The sequence below is a fragment of the Vulpes lagopus genome, chromosome X (genome assembly GCF_018345385.1).
Source record: "Vulpes lagopus strain Blue_001 chromosome X, ASM1834538v1, whole genome shotgun sequence".
Classification (NCBI taxonomy): domain Eukaryota; kingdom Metazoa; phylum Chordata; class Mammalia; order Carnivora; family Canidae; genus Vulpes; species Vulpes lagopus.
Genome location: NC_054848.1, coordinates 33384974 through 33400650, shown reverse-complemented (window position 1 = coordinate 33400650; position 15677 = coordinate 33384974). Strand labels below are relative to the sequence as shown.

Sequence of the window (15677 nt, the reverse complement as noted above, 5' to 3'; positions counted from 1 at the left end):
AGAACTCATACAGCAATTTGGCAGTGTGGCAGGATACAAAATCAATGCCCAGAAATCAGTGGCATATCTCTATACTAACAATGAGACTGAAGAAAGAGAAATTAAGAAGTTAATCCCATTTACAATTGCACCCAAAGGCATAAGATATCTAGGAATAAACCTAACCAAGTATGTAAAGGATCTATACCCTAAAAACTACAGAACACTTCTGAAAGAAATTGAAGAAGACACAAAGAGATGGAAAAATATTCCATGCTCATGGATTGGAAGAGTTAATATTGTGAAAATGTCAGTGTTACCCAGGGCAATGTACACGTTCAATGCAATCCCTATCAAAATACCATGGACTTTCTTCAGAGAGTTGGAACAAATCATCTTAAGATTTCTGTGGAATCAGAAAAGACCCTGAATAGCCAGGGGAATATTAAAAAAGAAAACCAGAGCCAGGGGCATCACAATGTCAGATTTCAAGTTGTATTACAAGACTGGGATAATCAAGACAGTGTGGTACTGGCACAAAAACAGACACATAGATCAATGGAACAGAATAGAGAACCGAGAAATGGGCCCTCAACTCTGTGGTCAACTAATATTCAACAAAGCCAGAAAGACTATCCACTGGAAAAAGGACACAGTCTCTTCAATAAATGGTGCTGGGAAAATTGGACAGCCACGTGCAGAAGAATGACACTGGACCGTTCTCTTACACCATACACAAAAATAAACTCAAAATGGATAGAAGATCTAAATGTGAAATGAGAATCCATCAAAATCCTAGAGGAGAACACAGGCAACACCCTTTTTAATCTTGGCCACAGCAACTTCTTGCAAGATACATCAATGAAGGCAAGGGAAACAAAAGCAAAGATGAACTATTGGGACTTCATCAAGATAAAAAGCTTCTGCACAGCAAAAGAAATAGTCAACAAAACTTAAAGACAACCTACAGAAGGGGAGAAGATATTTGCAAATGACCTATCAGATAAAGGGCTAGTGTCCAAGATTATAAAGAACTTATTAAATTCAACAGCAAAGAAACAAACAATCCAATCATGAAATGGGCAAAAGACATGAACAGAAATCTCACAGAGGAAGACATAAACATGGCCAACAGGCACATGAGAAAATGCTTCGCATCACTTGCCATCAGGGAAATACAAATCAAAACCACTATGAGATACCACCTCACACCAGTGAGAATGGTGAAAATTAACAAGACAGGAAACCACAAATGTTGGAGAGGATGCGGAGGAAGGGGAACCCTCTTGCACTGTTGGTGGGAATGTGAAATGGTGCAGCCACTCTGGAAAACTGTGTGGAGGTTCCTCAAAGAGTTAAAAATAGAGCTGCCCTGCGACCCAGCGATTGCACTACTGGGGATTTACCCCAAAGATACAGATGCAGTGAAAAGCCAAGACACCTGCACCCCGATGTTTATAGCAGCAATGTCCACAATAGCCAAACTGTGAAAGGAGCCTCAGTGTCCATCGAAAGATGAATGGATAAAGAAGATGTGGTCTATATATACAATAGAATATTACTCAGCCATCAGAAAGGACGAATACCCACCATTTGCTTCAACGTGGATGGAACTGGAGGGTATTATGCTGAGTGAAATGAGTCAATCGGAGGATGAACATTATATGGTTTCACTCATACAGGGAATATAAAAATAGTGAAAGGGATCATAGGAGAAAGGAGAGAAAACGAGTGAGAAGAATCAGAGACGGTGAGAAAACGTGAGAGACTCCTAACTCTGGGAAACGAACAAGGGGTAGTGGAAGGGAAGGTGGGTGGGGAGATGGGGTGACTGGGTGATGGGCACTGAGGGGAGCACTTGATGGGATGAGCACTGGGTGTTATACTATATGTTGGCAAATTGAACTCCATTAAAAAAATATACCAAAAAACCCCTAGTGTTTTCATGGTATTTCTATTCTTAATTTTTTGAGGAACCTCTTTACTGTTTTCACAATGGTTGCACCAATTTGCATTTTGCATGGGGGTTCACAACAGTCAATAGGAGTTTCTTTTTCTTCACCTCCTTGCCATCACTTATATCCTGTCTTTTTGATTCTCATCATTCTGATGGGTGTGAGGTAATATCTTATTGTGGTTTTGATTTGGATTTCCTTGATGATTAGTGATGTTGAGCATCTTTTCATGTGTCTGTTGGCTATCTGTATGTCTTCTCTGGAAGAAAATGTCTCTTCAGCTCTTCTGCACGTTTTTAAACTGGATTATTCTCCTTTTTTGGTGTTCTTTATATATTTTGGATATTAACCCATTAGCAAATTTATCATTTGCAGTAGTCATTCCCCATTCAGCAGGTTGGCTTTTCTCATTTTGCTCATAGTCTCCTTAGCTGTGCAAGAGCTTTTTATTTCACTGTAGTCCCAGTAGTTTATTTTTGCTTTTGTTTCTCTTGCCTCAGGAGACATATCCATAAATATGTTGCTAAGGCCAACATCAAAGAGACTACTGCTTATATTTTCTTTCAGGAGTTTTAGAGTTTCAAGTTTCACATTTAGGTCTTCAGTCCATTTTGAATTTATTTTTATATGTGGTGTAAGAAAGTAATCTAGTTTCATTCTTTTATGTGTAGCTGTTCAGTTTTCCTAGAACCATTTATTGAAGAGACTGTATTTTCCCTGTTCTGTATTCTTGTCTCCTTTGTCATAGATTACTTGACTGTATAAGCATGGGTTTATTTCTTGGTTCTCTATCCCGTTCCATTGCCCTATGTGTCTATTTTTGTGCAAATACTACAGATGTGTTCTTGGTCATCTTTTCCTGAAGGGCAATGACACACTATTCTGGGAGAATATTCTCCATTCAATCCACAGATATTTGAGAGGCATGATTAGAAGTGTCCAAAGCAGGTATGTCCAGCATCTTATTTCACATAATCAGGAAGTATTTATTGGTCATGTTCATTTACTCATTCAAAAAAAATTTTTTTGAGCATTTACTCTATATCAGGCACTAAACTAAGGGCTGCAGATAAATGTATGATACAGTTTACTTTCTCAATGAACTCATACTCTGGTAGGCAAGACTAATACATAAAAATGTAACCTCAGTACAGTGTGATAAATCTTTGAAAAAAGTGTCATCGCGTTATCTTGGGAAGGGTGCTATTAGAAATAGAGGAAAATAGGTCTTCATATTTAATGCTATTGTTTTACCATGACTTGAAAAATTTCTGCATCTGAGCAGAACCCTTTCCTTCCTTCCTTCACCATGCTTCTGGAGATCACACCTTTTCTCCCAATAAACTACTCGTACCCAAATCTTTGCTCAGGGTCTGCTTTTTCACAACCACAAACTAAGACAAAAATGAAGGAATAACTCACGTGTTATAGTCTCTTTTGACTCTAGGAACTTCTGGAAAACCCCATTATTTTCTGCTTTCATCCTCTAGCCAGTATGACTTACTCTTCTGCCCCCACAACCTGGATCCATATATTGCTCATTACCTTCCCCCTAGGTCACAGTCTATCCTCATGGTATTGATGGCTCTGGGAGACACAGCCTGGAAAGCTCTGACTCCCATGCAGAACTGCTGCTCTTATTCTGGTCTCAGCTAGGCAAGTGAGTTGGCTGCCTTTCAACTTTCAGATAAATTGTCACATTTGGTGTGTATGTGGGGGTGCACTGAGACCATTACCAGTCACTGTAACTTCTAAATATTCATAAGCACAACAGCTGGGGCTTGGTAAACACATTTTTCCAGATAGTGGTCACTTGGAATTCTCTGAGTAATGCCAACCTTAGTATTGGAATCAACTATAAATTTATTCATCTAAACATCCAGGTCATGGACACACTGAGACTTGAGAAGAACATTTGAACCTATTTCTCTGAAGCAAATATTAACGAGCAGGATTTCTATTCTTGAGTCAGCTCACATTCCAATTATTATTAGCTGCTTACAGCAGTAAACTTGTATTTAGCATGACACCTGTTGCAAAGAGGATTGTGTTTCTTTATTCTTGTAAAAAACAATTTAAATCTCTAGGAGCAGTCAAAATTTGACAGTAAATCTGTTCCTATAACAGCATTGGCTGGAAAATCTTTGTGGCATGATGGGATAGAGTGAGAAGTAAAACTAAAAAAACAAAATGGAATATGATGTCTTTTAAAATGACTGGCCTAAAGCTAGTAAGACCTTTTAAAGTATATATTTAAAAATAGAATTTAGTAAGTTAGCAGATTATAAAATCAATGTATAAAAATCAATAATGGGAATGGTGGTTAAATCAGTATACACTTTTATTAAAACTCATTGTTTAAATCAGTATACACATTTAATAAAACTCATTTTATTAAAACTCATTAAAACTACACTTAAAATCTGTGCATGTTGTTGCATATAAATTATACCTTAATAAAGTTGATCAAAATTAATAAACTTGAAATATACCAACAGTAACAAGTTAGAAGATATAACGGAAGGGAAGACCCCATTTAAAACAGCAAAGAATAACTGGAATCCTGCATCACCTGGAAGTAATGTTAACGTGTGTCAACTACTCAAATAAATAAATAAATAAATAAACTGAAAACAGCAGAGAATAAGCCAAAATAAATAAAATATAATACTTAGGGGAAAACTTATTTTTAAAAGTCCAAAATCTATATGAAAAAGCTATAACATACTTCTGAAATACACAAAAATACACATGAACAAATAAAAAGACATACCATGTTCTGGGTTAGGAAAATTTATTGTTACTGTCAGTTCAACCTAAGTTAACTTCTAAGTTTGCATACTGACTGAATATTTAATAGTATTAAAGAATTATTGTTAATTTTTATATGATAGTGATACTGCAATTATATTAAAAAGAATTCTTTTAGAGATACATTTTGAAATATTTACGAATAAAATATAATTATCTGGGATTTGCTTCAAAAAAAATCTGGTGGAGAGAGGGGAGAAGTGGTTTAGAATATACGTGAAACAAGATGGCCATGTGTTGCTGTTGACACTTTGTGATGGTATAATGGGGTTCATTATACTACTGTTCTTACTTTCCTATATGTTTTTAAATTTTCATATTAAAGAGTTAAATAAAGTATAAGGTAATTTTTAAATAAATCAAATTGTATTTATATATCTATTAGAATAGTTGATCAAACAAACAAAACCTCAAAATATAAATCAATGTTTCCCAAGACCAAAATGAAAAGAGAGAGAGAAAGGAAGGATAAAGGAAGTGAGGGACAGAAGGAGGGAGAGAGAGAGGGAAGAACACACATATATATATAACTGTATTTATATATATGATTAAATAAAATTAGTATATTTTACAGATTTTTTGTTTTTATTTTTCGTTATTTCTATTGAAGTATAGTTGACACACAATGTTACATTAGTTTCAGGTATACAACATAGTGGTTCAACAACTCTGTATGTTACACTATGCACTCTATAAATGTAGCTACCATCTGTCACCATACAACACTATTACAGTATCATTGACTGTATTCCTTATGCTGTACCCTTTATCTCTGTGACTTACTCATTCTATAACTGGAAGCCTATTCCTCCCACTCCTCTTTACCTATTTCGTCCAACCTCCCACCTTCACCCCTCGGCAACCACCAGTTTGTTCTCTATATTTAAGAGTCTATTTCTTGGTTCAGCAGTTGAGCATCTGCCTTCCACTCAGGTCGTGATACTGGAGTCCTGGGATCAAGTCCAGCATCAGAATCCCCACAGCGAGCCTGCTTCTCCCTCTGCCTATGTCTCTGCCTCTCTCTGTATGTCTCTTGTAAATAAATAAAATATTTTTAAGTCTATTTCTGCTTTTTGTTCATTTGTTTTTTAGATTCTACATTTAAGTGAAATCATATGGTATTTGTCTTTCTCTGCCTGACTTATTTCACTTAGAATGATACTCTGGATTTATCTGTATTGTTGCAGATGGCAAAATCTCATCCTTTTTTATGGCCAAGTAGTATTTAATTGTGTGTGTGTGTGTGTGTGTGTGTGTGTGTGTATCACATTTTCTGTATTCATTCATCTACCAATGGATACTTGCATTGCTTCCATATTTTCTTCTTTAAGATTTTATTTATTTATTTGAGAGAGAAAGAGAGAGAGAAAGAGAGAGAGCATGAGTAGGGGGAAGGGCAGAGGGAGAGGGACAAGCAGACTCCCCACTGAGCATGGAGCCCAATGTGAGGCTCAATCTCAGGACCCTGAGCTGAAGATCATGACCTGAGCTGAAGTCAGACACTTAGCTGACTGAGCCACCCAGGTGCCCCTGTATCTTCTTTATTGTAAATAACACTATAATAAACAGGGGTTCATAAATCTTTTCAAATTAGTGTTTTGTTTTCTTTGGGTAGTAATTCCACTACTGAGTAGTGGAATCACTACTAGGATCACATGGTATATCTATTTTTAATTTTTAGAAGAACTTCCATACTATTTTCCACCATGGCTGCACCAATTTACATTCCCACTAACGGTGCACAAGTGTTCCCTTTTCTCCACATCCTCACCAGCACTTGTTATTTTTTGTCTTTTTGACTCCAGTCAATCTTTCAGGTGTAGGGTGATACTATGGTTTTGATTTACATTTTCCTAATGATTAGTGATATGGAGCATCTTTTAATGTGTCTGTTGACCATCTGTATGTCTTCTTTGGAGAATTATCTCTTCAGGTCCTCTGACCATTTTTAATCAGATTATTTGCTTTTTTTGGTGTTCAGCTATAACTTCTTTATATATTTTTGATATTAATCTCTTATCAAATATATCATTTGCAAATATCTTCTCCCATTCAGTCAGTTGCCTTTTCATTTTGTTGATGCTTTCCTCTGCTGTGCAGAAGCTTTTTATTTTGGTATAGTGCCAATAGTCTATTTTTGCTTTTGTTTCCCTTGCCTGAGGAGGCATAGCTAGAAAAATGTTGTGACAGCTGATATTGCAGATATTTTCTTACTCTTGTAGATTCACAGAATGTGTTAGCCAGTGATTCTTAATCAGGTGAATGTCAGAACTATCCAGAGAGTGATGTTTTTTTTCTCGTATTCCCTAGATCTGGGTGGGTCCCAATCATCTGTTTTTTTTTTTTTTCATCTGTTTTTAAAAGTTCCCCAGGTAATTCTAATATGTATTTTTAAGAGTCACTGTGAGCATATAAACTGCCTAGAAAATTTCTGCAATCAAGAAACTTGTTTGATATTGCTTACTTTGATATTTCCCAAACTTATGTGACCAAGGAACCCTTTTATCATATGACACCTGTTTAGATCTACCCAAACCAGTGTCAGTAACAGCCAGCAAAGTGCAAGTTTGGGCTTCCCTGAAGGATATCTAAACAGTAGATGTTTGAATTGGATTACCTCCAAGATATCTTCTAGCTGTAAAACTTGCAGATTTTGAGGACCAGATCTCTTGGGATGAAAAGTGACTACCAACATAATTAACTTGTGCCTTTGTATCCAGCCAAATAATTTCATCAATCAATAATACACCGATAATTTAAGTGTGTTCTTAGTCCATATTTTTGACAGTTTTCTGTCTTCTAAACCCACTCCCATATCTCATCCCCCACCTTTCAGCTCCAATACTTCATCTGAGTAAGATCAGTAAAATCTTTCCAATATCTTTATCACTTTTTAGTGGAAGAAATCGAATTTGTGGCACTACCTTAAAAAAAAAAAACCCTGCCAAAAGAATATTTATAGCTTTCAAAGAGAAAGTTGAGGAAAACTGCTTTATATTGACCCCCCCTCCCAATTAAAAAGCAAATGTCAATGGGAACAGAGCCTTTTGGGAATTAATGGTTGTTGCTAGGGTGACCAGCCATTCTGGCTTGCCAGTAACTGAGCTGTTTCCTGGGACACAGGATAGTCAGTGCTAAAATGAAAACAATCTCAGACAAATCAGGACAGTTGTTGTCAAACACTTAAAAGGATAAAGAAAAGGATGGAGTAGATGTGTATTTTTCCCTGTAGGTCATTATGCAATTGCCTTTGTGTTCTGGACTTTTTCTACTCCTACCATCATAATGGCTAACTGTGCCTCAATGTCATCCATTCCATTCTTGCTGTGAAAGTTGGAGGGCTGCATATTTTTCAATTTTACTTCTATCTTTTCTGAGTTTTCATCTGTCATCCCATGGTAACGAGAAGAATAAAGAGTTGGGGAAAGCATCCTTGGCTAATATCCGTTTATATGACAACCGTACTATATGTAGGTGGAGATGCAGGGGCAGAGAGAGGCACATGTTGGAAAACATGATGTTGACTGGGAGATGCTGAACATCACTTATTGCTGTGTAATAAGCCAGCTGGGGCCTGATTTACATGGTCCTGCATTGATTGATTAATTGATCAAAATAAGCACAAAACCAAACACCTATTTTGAACACATTAACAAATTCTTTACCCAGTCCTCAGTCATAATTTATTTGTTGTTTTTTTGCTCTAAGGATAGCAAGTACCGATCACACTGGAAAGTTAATGCTTTTCAAGCTGTTGATTGCTACCACCCTAAGCTTCGCCACCTAGCTAAGTTTATTGGACCGTAAAATCACCTGAGGTGACAGGCTATTGGTTAGCATTTCTTTTGGTGAATTGCTGAGCCAGAAGTTGCAAGTGTTACACAGAATAGTAAGACTGACTCTTTCTCTGCTTTCCGGGCAGCAGGTTTTTTCCAACATGTTTTAATACCACACATGTATTATCTCCCCATTTCTGGGAGTCAGGAACACAGGCATGGCTTGACTGAGCCCTCTGGCTCAGGATCTTTCATGAACTGCAAGCAAGATGTGGACTGTTGCCATCATCTCTCTGGGGAAGGACTCACCTCTGAGCTCACTCTGTGGTTGTCAGCAAGGTTCAGCTTCTTGCAAGTGTTTGGACTGAGGGCCTTAGTTCCTTGTTGGCTCCTGATGGAGGCTGTCCTGAATTCCTTGTCACATGGGCCTCTCCAGCATGAGAGCTTGTTTCATCAAAGATAGCAAGAGGGTCTGTCAGCAAGAGGGAAGTCACAGTCTAAAATAACTAATCATGGAAGTATCATCACTTATGCCATATTATCTCTGTTGGAGGCAAATCACTAGGTCCAGTTCACACTGAAGGGGAAGGGATTAATATGGGTGTAAATACCAGGAGGGAGGAATCTTGGGGAGCCACTTTAGATATATACCTTCCATTGAGCAGTTTGGGAAGGAACATAGCAAAGTGATTGACTGAGCTGCCTTTGAATCCTTGTTGGTATTTCTGTTATTGCCACCCACTAGCTATATAGCTTTGAAAAAGTCACTTCTTGAACTTTAGTTTCCTCATCTGTTAATTCAGCATAATAATAGTACTTATCTCTCAGAGTGGTTAAATTTAAGTGAAATTACTTACATGCACATTTAGCATGGTTTCTGGCATGTGGCAGGTACTCAAAAATGTTACTTGTCTTAGGGTTGCCTAGCAGCACCCTTAAGAAATGGACCAATGGATTGGGGAGCAGGGAAGGAAAAGAAAGCAAGCAAGGTTAGAATCTCAGCAAAGATCCTACAATGGGTAGGATTTATCCTGATCCTGCAGGGAGTTCTTAGTGCGAGTTCATCTTCTGAGTTGTATCATCTTGAGGTCAAGCAACTGTGCTTTAATACTCCTGTGATCTATATCCACTAGTTAACAACTACCCCACTCAGGGTAGAGGGAAGGATGGAGACTCTCAGCACTAGCCATCTGACCTTGTGGGCAAAGCAGGTCCAATAGCTGGAGGGCAACTCTCTGAAGAAGAGCCACCACAGGTGTTGGCCTGGCAATTCATAGAATACTGATGTTGGTGGAGGAAGGGCACATAATAGTAAAATGGCAAAAAGGGATCTCGAGCACATTGTCCAATATATTACTCAATAAAAAACGAATGTTCCACTCTGAGCAAGGGGAATAAAACAAGTTCACAGAAAACTATAATTAGATGCAAGATGTAATAATTGACATAATTGAAGTTTCAGATTGGGTCTTGAAAGAAGTTTCAACCAAGTCTTTACAAGAGAAGATAGAAGAGAAGACATCTGAAATGATATTGAATATTGGGCGGGATTTTATAAGTAGAGATGGGGGAAGTGGTATGAACAAAAGCATAGAGAATCTAGGGACAGGTATAGGGAACAAGTAATTCAGTTTTCTTGTAGAGTATAGTAGGAGTAGAGGGGGAAAAGCCAAGCATAGATGGATAGGGAATATATCACAGAAAAGCTTGAATGTAGGGACGATAAATTTGCACTTAATTCCTAAAAGGAACTAGGGAGCTATTGAAGGCTTTTGAGAAAGCAAATGACCATTGTTCTAGTTTTGGAAATTAATTTGACCTTTCTGAAAATGATGGATTGGCATGAGAAGGGAAGGGTAGGGGAAGAGAAATTAAAAGCTTATTACAAAAGACAATAATGAGGGATTGTGAGGATTGGGAGTAGGGCAGTGGTGTTAAGAATGGGGTATAAGGTGTTAGAAAGTAGTCCAATTTCATTCTTTTATATGTAGCTGTCCAGTTTTCCTAGCACCATTCATTGAAAAGACTGTCTTTCCCCCCATTGTATATGTTTTGTCATAGATTAATTGACCATATAAGCATAAGTTTATTTCTGGACTCTCTATTCTGTTTCATTGATCTGTGTGTCTGTTTTTGTGCCAGGATTATACTGTTTTAAATACTATAGCTTTAGAATCTGAAAAGAATAAAGAAAAAGCAGAATCAGACCTATAAATACAAAGTACACACTGATGGTTGCCAGAGGGGAAAGGAGTAGGGGGTTGGGTGAAGGAGAGTGGGAGATACAGGCCTCCAGTTGGGGAATGAGTAAGTCACAGGGAATAAAAGGCATAGCATGAGGAATATAGTCAATGATTCTGTAATAGCATTGCAATGGCACAGATGGTAGCTATACCTGTGGTGAACATAGCATAATGTATAAACTTGTCAAATCTCTAAAGTGTACACTGAAACTTATGTAACATTGTGCATCAACTATACACAAATTTTTAAAAAGCAAATGGCAAAGAAGGAAAGAAAAAAGAGTATAATGGGCAGATGTTGATATGGTAAAAGCAGGAGCTTACAGATTTCATAATTGATTAGATATATTAAGGAACAAAGAACAGGCTTCCAGCCTTTGGGAAAGGAGATAATTTGTGGGAGAACATAATGAACTTACCTTTGGATCTGTTGAGTTTGAGATATTGTTGAATTATCCTGGGAGTGATGTCCATCAGGAGGATGTTGTGAAAATAGGAATAGAGCTTGAGGGAATAAATGAATTGAGACATAGGTTTGGTTAAGATGAAACCACAGACATTGATGAACTCATCAAGGTGCAAGAGTGACAATGACAAGTCTTAAAAAGCCTTTAAGAGCAAGAAGAGGAAGAAAATCAGTGCAGAAGACAGAGAAGGAGCATTCCGAAGTAGAACAAAGAGGCTTCTGTGTCATAAAAGTCAGGAGAAGAGAGAGACTCAAGGAGTACAACATGAAAAGATATAGATGGAGAGGAATAGGGAAAAGGAGACAGCTATGTGATTGATAATTAGCAACTCATCTGTGACATTGGTAAGTGGTTTTAGTGGGGAAGCAAAACTGGAATCCACATTTGAAGGGGATAAACAATGAGCAGGTTATGAGAATTTTTTCAAGAAGTTTGATTTCAGTGAGTTTGGCAGCTTGTGGGAGGTAGGATATATTTATTTTTAATACCAGGTAGACCCAAAAATGTAAGCATAGGGAAGGAACAGTAAAATGGGAGTAATTAAAAATATAAATCGGTGGAGCTAGATCTAAAGTGTCACCAGAAGAGATTGAGGTGAAGAGAATATAAATATTCTTCCTGTCCTTGCAGGCACTGGTCAGGTAAATAAACTCATTCATTATAGCTTCCTGTGGTTGATGGAGTTATCATTCCCCACCCCTTTCCCTTTAAGCTTAGAATATTTCAAATTGTTACTCAAATGATGTCTCTAGTAAAGTGTCTAATTTCAGATGAAGCTTGCCATTTGGAAGAGTAATTTGCAAAAGATGACTATATCAGGGTGAGGAATAGCGGATGCCTGACTAGCAGTGAAAGCTCACAAATCCACCCACCACACTCATCATTATGGAGGAGAGCAACCACCCTAAAACAAAATGCAATCTCCACATCTAATTTGTGGTTTCTGTGTTAACTAAAGGTTGCACACAGATAAAATATCTTTCAATTGGACTTTATGTGCCAGTCACTCTTGATACTTTCAAAGGTAAGGATTTAAGGACAAGTTTGTTAGTCAAAAGCTGTAAATGGAACGAGATAGGAAAGAATCTTAAAACTAGTCACTGTATTATCTGTATCTTCAATATATTTGGTTTTTATTGTCTGGATTTCTTTTCTCAGACCTCAAGAGAAGGGACTTGTAGTTCTAAACTTGACTGGGAATGAAGAAAGTAAAATTATCTCTGTGATATTTTGAGTATTTTTCCAGAGTATCATCCTGGATTACAAACATGAAATTTAGCCTCTTAGATGCAGCAAGGTCCTACCCTGTGCAGATAGTGACAATGGCAACTGCGTTTCCATGTTAAAGACTTAGTGTTTGTGGTGGTGGTGGGGACCTCTGAAAGCTGTGCAAAGCCATGCTGTACAGTGTAGCCACTTTCCTCCTGCTAGATTTATATATGCTATGGTTAACAAACTGGGAATTAATTTAGCCATATGGTATGTGCATGAGGAGCTTTCTTTTCACCAATCTATAGCCCACAAGAAGAAAACCTAAGGACCAAATAATGGAATGAAAAAAGTCACAAATATAAATTAAGAAAACATTACTGAAACAAATGGAGCCTTGAGTATACAGATGGGAATGACATACTGTATCCCAGGAATATTTGACATTTAATGAGTATGCCAGTTATTAATCTCTCAGCTCCAAATATACCCTTCTATATTCCACCTAAGGATGCTGGGGCTGAGACTCTGAAAATTATATTTTCATTTGTCAGCTTGTTACTTGTTAGGCTCTGCTAATAGGGTGCAAGAATAGAGAACATCTTTCCTTCTGTTTGCATGATAATCCCCATCAGCAAAGATCCAGCAAAGGTACTTTGCTGGTTCTTGTTTCCAGCTGCTTTTGGCATTCACAGAACTGACTGATCTTGCTCCTTTGAGATAACAGCAACAGTTAGAAATGCATACTCTTCAGAGGTGTGAGGTTCAGCTCTGCATGGTCTCTTCAAACCTGAAGTGACAACACCAACAAGGCAGCAGCCTTTCCTTGGGGATTGGAGTCCCTTCCTCCAAGATTCTAGGTTCTGGTCATCACTTCCCTTTGTTTTTCCAGTCTTAGAAGGGATAGCTCTTTCATGCAGGTATTATCTCTGGGTTCCTCCCATTGTTCTCCTTTTGTTCTTTCAGATCTCTCACATCTGTGAAAATTTCCCTGTATTAAATTCCCTCTGTTGAAATACTTAGTATGAGGTCTCTTAATGATTGGACCCTGGCTGATAGAGTGAGCAAGAACATAACCTATCTTAGCACGTTTTTTTAAACCTCAGAAATAAAGAGGGTGTCCTTTTGGCCTTAAGATATAAAGATAGGGGCGCCTGAGTGGCTCAGTGGGTTGGGCATCTGACTCTTGATTTCAGCTCAGATCATAATCTCAGGGTTGTGGGATCAAGCCCCAAGTTGGGCTCTGCTCTCTGTGGGGAGTCTGCTTGAGATCCTCTCCCCCTGCCCCTTCCTGCAAGCACATGTGTTGTCTCTCTCTCTCTCTCTGAAATAAAAAAATCTTTTTAAAAAAAACAAAGATAAAGCCATCTACAAGGGGGAAAAATCAGGTTGACTTCTGACTCTTACACAGTAATATTCAACCCTAGAAAATAGTAAGTACAGTAGTGTCCATAAAATTCTAAGGAATAGATTCCTGAAACTATTACAACCATCTAAAATATTGTGGAAATATAGAGTCAACAGATAAATATTTTCAGATATACAAGAATTTAAGAAATATACTCCTTTGAAGTCTTCTTGGTGAAACTAAAGTAAATTTTCCTCAAAAGTGAACAGAGATTCCATGGCAAATGAACTGGCAGTAGGCACTAACTTCACACTAAAGTAAGATGGTAGACTGCAAATGTAAAATACGGAATGAAGCAATAAAATTACTAATAAAACTCAATAAGTAGAGAAGATAGATCTTCTAACAGATTGTTGATTGTAAAAATGCAATTGACTTTTATACTCTTTTATTAAATTCAGGAAACCTACTAAATTCTTCTTAACTCTAATAAGTTATAAATTCTGTCAGATTTTCTACACAGATAATTACATCATCTGCCATAATGACAGCTTTTCCTTCCTTTTCAATTATTATACGTTAACATTTTTTTCTTATTTTATTGCATTGGCTAGGATGTCCAGTACAAAGTTGACTAGAAGTGGTAATAGAAGTCTCTCTTGTCTTTTTTTTTTCTGATCTTAATAGTAATCCTTTCATGTTGTCACCATTAAGTTCAATAATTGCTATCAATATTCATTGATGTCCTTTATCAGGTTAGAGAAGGTCCCTTATATCTTAAGTTTGCTGTTATAATCATGAATATATATTGACTACATCTATAGTCATCAAACTAAGGTATATCTCCTCTTTCTCAGTTTCCCTATGTGCTTAAATATTATATATCACTATATATTCACTTGTTTTATTTTATATACTCAATTTGGATTTTATTCATTATCTTTCCTTCTTGCATTTTAGATCTTACATCTGAGGTTATTTTCTTTTACTTGAATGACAGTCCCTTAGAATTTACTTTAATGAGGATCTATTGATAAAGATATTTTAATTTTAGTCTAAAAAAGTTTTTATTTTATTTTCATTCTTGAAATATAGATTCTCTGGGTACAAAATTCTAAGTTCTAATTCTAGTCTCAGGATATTAAACATATTATTCTACTGCCTTCTACATACAGTTGTGGCTACTGATCTAATAGCCATTCCTTTATAAGTGATTATTAGTCTTTTCTCCTTGTCTGATTTTGATATTTTCTCTGTTTTTGTTAATCCATAGCTTCATTAGGCTATATGAAGGTGCAGATTTCCTTTTATTTATCCTGTTTGAGACTGATTAAGATTGCATAATGTCTGTCAACGATTCTGGGAAATTCTTATCCATGATCTCTTTTAAATGGTTGTTTTCCTCCTTGTCTTTTCATCTTTCTTTTATAATTTTTTTCTCTTGTCTCTGGGATACATTCTAGATAGTTTCTTTAGATCTTCAAGTTGGTGCTACCACAACACATTCTTCTTTTTTATTTATTTATTTATTTATGATAGTCACAGAGAGAGAGAGAGAGAGAGAGAGGCAGAGAGACAGGCAGAGGGAGAAGCAGGCTCCATGCACCGGGAGCCTGATGTGGGACTCGATCCCGGGTCTCCAGGATTGCGCCCTGGGCCAAAGGCAGGCGCCAAACCGCTGTGCCACCCAGGGATCCCCTCAACACATTCTTCTGATGGCTAAGCCTCTTTCCTCCCATGCTGTAGTGGTACAGCAAGACTGGAACTCCCAGTTGCATCTTCTTTCTGTCCATGTGGAATCCATCTTTTATCCCTCTCAGGAAACATGAACTTAAATGGGGTTTGTTCCTGCTTTATAGTCTTTATTTGGTAGTCCCCTACTTTGCCAT

At 37.2% G+C, this 15677-nt stretch overlaps 1 protein-coding gene across 1 annotated transcript in view; it reads left to right on the top strand.

The window, feature by feature from the left end:
* Positions 1-15677, top strand: part of RPGR (retinitis pigmentosa GTPase regulator) — a 273551-nt gene that overhangs the window by 74142 nt on the left and 183732 nt on the right. The window lies entirely within an intron of this gene.